Consider the following 6,000-nt stretch of genomic DNA (forward strand, 5'->3'; position numbering starts at 1 on the left):
GAGCAGGGAGCCGAGGCATCCCTTGAGGACACCATGGATTAGCTTGATGAAGTGGGCGATGTTGCCCTCCTCCACTCGGCCAACTACCAACAAGCATCGTGCCGATACCATAGGTGTCAAGTGCGGGATTGGGCCTTCAACATCAGGTGACTTGGTGCTCTGCCTCATCTAGAGCAACAAGAACCACCACATGCTCTCTCCACCAATGGAGGGACCATACATCGTCATAGAGGTGCTTCGACCAGGCACCTACAAGCTCAAGACCATTGATGGCAAAGTCTTTGTCAACACCTAGAACATTGAACAACTATGTCACTTTTACCCCTAGCCTATACATTTACTTGCAGAAACTAAGAATGATGTTTCTGAAATGTAAAAACATTTTTTCTTATCGATTTTCGCTATTTGTCTCCTCGATCTTTAGTGATACCCGACCCTAGCAATGGTAAGGGGTTAGGCCTCACTCGGGGGCTAATAGGAGTATATCTACCCAAAAACATTCTCTGCTCCTGATCCTCTCTTACGTTAAGATCTAGAAGCAAGGGCTGCGGAAACAAACACTGAGTAAAACTGGTTGGACCGCAAGAAACCTACGCCCCAGTAGCTATGGTGCTTTTGCTCACCTACGTGATCAGAGTTCTTTCACCTGCACCACAAGCTTTATAGCCTTAACTATGGAAAGAGTTGGTACACATTAACCTTTTTATACATAAAAAAGAAGAACCAAAAGTTTGTTCGACCATAACAAAAGTTAAAAACTTGTCTACTTATTACAAGTTCACCGCCTATCCTATCTAACTAACTAACCCCATGGGGGATGGCTGTAACACCCTAGTGTTAAGCTTTGCATTTGGCACTTGCATTTCATGAGCACAAGCATCATCCAAGCATTCATGAACATGAGCATATGAAATTTCATCTCATTCTTATACATTGTCACATGAAATGTTGATTTTATATATGCTTATGCTTGCAATCATGTATGACCAATGTATGAGATGGTGGTGAGCTCATGAAAACACCTTAGGCACATCTAGAATGATAAATGGAACAATGCTTATATTCATGACATAGAGCAAATTTGCTTCTAAGTGTTGATTTCATTTGAAATGCCATTTTCATGATGCTAGTTTGACTAAAGTTGAATAGTAGCTGAGATCATTTGCATGGCTATGTGACCTAAATAAAAGTTGTAGTTCTTGTCATGGATAACAAACTTTATTTAAGGGTTATGAGCTAATTCAGTGTCTAACATGGTCAAATAGAGCTTACAAGTATCAACAAAATGCTATTTTCAAAACTTGAAATTTTCGTTGTCTTTAACCGGTTTTTAGTTTCAATGTAGCCCACTTTGGAGCAATGTAGTTTTATAAACCAGTTTGAATTAGACCACGATCATTAAAGCAAAGTAGTAGTACTCACATAGCTCTACAACTTTCACTAATACTATTTTCACTAATTCACCACAGATTAGGAGTTACATCTACACAAACTTGCTCTGTCAGTCGTCTGTTGCAAGCCTAAAACCAGATGGAGCAGTGCTGGCATCGTGGCCAACTAGCCATAAGTTGTTGCTGCCACATGGCGTGCACACACTAGGGCTAGGCCACATTGTGGCCGGGCATGCACTAAAGAGGCCGCCACGCATCCCTGCCCTCACTCACTGACCTCCCTCTCTTTTTCTCTCTCACTCTCGCACTCTCCGAAGTGGAACCACAGTGCCGCTGTCGCTGCCGCACCTCTACAAAGATCACTCACTACCGCCACCATCCCATTGTCCAATAGCTAGTGTGCATAGCTCTACCACCACCTCCTCCACCATGCTAACCTGCTAGCACCACCACTCGAGAAAGGCCATGGAGCTCTGAGCTCAATGTGGCCAGCCTTATCCACCGTTCCTCCTACCTCCTTCTCCCTAGTTCCATTATCACCTTAGGTTATAGATGCTCATGTCATCATTTATTTAACCGCTACTGTCACCATCACGTGGGAACATGTGACATCACCGTGCATGTCCACCATGGCTTCAAGCACGCACTAGCCACCACCGACTTCGTGCTCTATGCGCCACTGTGCCACCATGCACGTGGGCTGGAGCTCACCGCCACTTCACCATGGCTCGATCCGCATCGTAGAGCTCCGCTAGGGTTCGTAGATGCCATAGTAGTGCTCGACTTGGCTTGTCGTCGCTAGGAGACGACGAGCCCACCAGTAGCGTAGCACCGCTGTCCGCCATTAGCGCTGTCGCCATAGTTAACCATCGTTTGAGGTTCGACCATCTAGCTCGCTGGATATGGAATGTGATGGGGAACACATTCAGTGCCGACCGCACCGTCGGAGACCTCACCATTGGCGAGTTCACCGCCAGTAAGCCAGTGCTCTGCTCTATCTCTTTGTCGTGTGGGTCCTGTTGACTTGCGAGTCCCAGTCATTAGTCATAGCAGGGTGTATAAACTGGGTGCACCTAGTAGTAGCACCCGATTTGAAATTTGATTTAGTTACCAACTTGAAAAATTCATATCTGGAGCTAGGAGTGTCCAAATGGGCTGAACCAAATTTTGTTGGATTCATCATGAAGTGTGATATTTTATAAAAATATGAAATCTATAGTTTAGTGTATTTTTGGGTGAATTAAATTGAGCAAAATAAGTGCTTTTAAAGTAGTTTATATCTTGTAAAATGCATAACTTGAGCTAGGAAAGTGATAAAAATGTGATTCCAATTTTGCTATCCTTGTGTTGACTTGCTCTAGCTAGGAAAAATATTAAACCTACAGTAAGCATACTTTTTAATATGGTCTTCATATTTAATCCTAATTAATTGCTAGTTTCTAGTGAAATTAATTGGGGTAAAAAATATATAATAAGTGAGCTTACAAATTTTTGCACAGTATTCTCATGCTAGCAGGAAAGTAACAAAAATATTAAATTTGTTGCTTGACACTATTCACTATGCTAAACTATTTTTGCTAAAATATGCCTATGTAACTTGTCATTTTTGTAGAGGTAGCTACACTTATCCAAATGGCATGAAATTTGTATAGTGGACTACTAAGGTCATTTTTAAGCTACTGGAAATATTTATCCTTTAAACCACCTTATTATCTTAGGAAATTAATAAATGAATATAAATAAATTATTTATGTTTAACCATGATGTTTTCTATGGTTCTTGTGATGCAGATGATCCATTGATGTTATTAGCTAGGCTTAGAAGTATTTGTTCATAGGCAACTAGTTAATTATTGCCTTATAATTCAACTAGATGGCTGCATGTATAGTTTCTGCTGTGGTGATGATTTCATGATGATAGTAATCTTTTCTATAAAGATGGTTGATAAAAAAGTTGTATATAACTTACTTATCTATCTTGTGTTAATTTTTCATAGTCATAGGCCTTATGGTTTAAGAATTATAACTATTAGAAGTCTGCCGTTAGAAATGCTTGCTCTCTAGATAGATCTAAAAGATTGAATTGTTTGACCTAGATAACTGCTGAATCACTTTGAGATGATTAAAATAAAGTTGTAGGTAATTTCTTAAGGTTTCCAAAATGTCCACAACCATATTATTTTGATGTGTATAACTAAAATTATGATCAAAACAAGTGGTTGTTATCTTATAGTCTAGAAAATGATTTACATAAGTGTTTGTTTAAGTTACTAGAGAAGAGATATGCACCTACTCAATAAAAGTAAATGTAAATTGTTATCACCTTAATGCAATGCTATTGAAAACCCTTATGAGGATGCATTCATCACATTAGATCATACTATACATATCATTATATATGCATTTGTGATATCTTATTTCATGCTCATGCATATAGGATTGTCCAAAGGGATAACCCTTTTGGAGTTCAACAAAGAAGAAGAGGAGGGACAGTAGGAAACACCTTAGGCCATAGCTCTAGAAGAAGAGGAACAAACTCTAGAGGACTCCCTGAGTGCCTGGATCACAAGCCAACCACTTTCCCCAAAGGCAAGCCATGGAGCATTTTAAGCCTCCCATGTTTTATAAAATATCACTTGAGTCCTTTTTATGTTTGATGCATTAGGTTATAAGAGTTGATTGCAAACACTTGATGCATAGATCTACCTTGTCTAGATACATATACCTTTAACCCTATGTAGGTCTAGGATCGAATATATGCTTAGCCATTCTTAGACCAGTAGAAGTGAGGTGATTTCCTATCACCTACGAGATATAGGTGGATACCAAGGCACGGTTGGCTATATTTGCTATTATGGAAAAGAACCATGGGATAATGTAAATGGAGGTTGGGAGGAGTCTATTTGTAGGTTGACTCATGTGATTCCGTCTGTGACGGTTAAGGACCGTACTATTGTGGGCACTTCTGACAAGATTGAACACATGCCTCCCACTTAGCTGGCCTGGATAACTTGTTCTGATCACTGAAGCCAAGTAGCTCAACTCAGGTCAGGCCCTCTTCTATAAAAGTGCACACTTTAGATGGTAGTAAGGATGTGCGGGGAGCCAGACGTGAGCCCAATGATAGGTCGGGCCTGAACGTCCTGGCAGCTGGTCATCCCTGATTGTGTGGCGCTAGGCGAACCTACGAAATGTGGACCTAAGTTATACCAAAGGTGATCTAAGGTGACCGTTGATCTGGTCTACCTAGGTTTGTGTTAGGAATAAATTCCCAGTTGGTTAAAATTGATTCAAATCACTGTCTCTTCTGGATAGTGAGAAATTTGGCTAGCCCCAGCATCGTAGTAACTATATTATGGAATGATGGTTATGATGAATATGGAATTACTACACTAGCTATGGTTACTATTGTATGCTACTAAATGATATACCACATGTTTGGCACAAGTTAGTTGCTAATCTAGAAATGAATAGCTATGATAAACTTGATGATCGAATTATAACTATATACTTGAATTGGTAAGCTTTTTATGCAAAGTGTTGTCAAGCTAGCTTCACTTATAAAGCCTTGCATAATCCTTGGAGTCATTTTATTTTTGTTTTATGATGGGTAAGTCTAGCTGAGTACCTTCTCATACTTAGGATTTTATTCCCATTGTTGCAGATGGTACAATTTATCATGGCTATTGCAAGAACTGCTTCTGTCCCATCATGGATGAGGAGTAAGGACTAGGTAGGCATCTCTTATTAATCCCTCCCTTATGCTTTTGTGGAAGTGTGATCATGAGCTGGCGCTATATTTAAACAATGTTGTAGATGTTGGTTTTCAAACTTTTAATTTGCTTCCGCTACTATTTTACTTGAACTTGGTTTGTAATAACCTTAATTCGTACTCTGAGGGATGAACTATATTTGTGAACTTTATGTAATGTGTGACATGTATATTGAATCATGTATGATCTTGGTTCTATGATGATGGTTAATTGAGATCCTTCATGGTACTTGATGGACTACCAGGTTTATATGTGCTCAAGTATGACAGTGTGACCACTTGTGGGCTACCATTGTACTTGTGCTCTTATAGGTTGGTCAGTTCTGCTACAGCTAGCATCAGAGTAGGGTTCAACTTTAATTGCCACATGTGTAGTTAAAACAAAGGTTTTTGTTTTCCAAAACTAGTTTTTAGCAACTTATAGCTATAAATATAGATGTTTAAAACCTAGAGTTTGAATCGAAAGTGTGCCAGTGATCACTTTCCTTTATGCCTAGTTAAGGACTTTAGGTGGCTAATTAAGCACTAACTTGGGGGTTTGCCATTTCATCATCCATACGGCATGCTATTGTATGGATGCCATTCATTCGAGTGGTAATGTATGGATCAAATGCCTCTACGCCCAAGGTAAGATGCCACTCACAATCACAATGGCATGACCACAAGATGTGAGTGTGCGGTCTATGGGGAGAGTTAGCTTTGATACTAAAGTGTATATATGCCTCATATACATACGGAAGTATTTAATTGTGGGTTCGCTTTGATGCAGCTATATATGCATATTTATATGTATATATATGGAAATATATATATGGGTATATATATGGAAGTATTTAGA

This window comes from Miscanthus floridulus, chromosome 4 (assembly GCF_019320115.1).
Source record: "Miscanthus floridulus cultivar M001 chromosome 4, ASM1932011v1, whole genome shotgun sequence".
NCBI lineage: Eukaryota > Viridiplantae > Streptophyta > Magnoliopsida > Poales > Poaceae > Miscanthus > Miscanthus floridulus.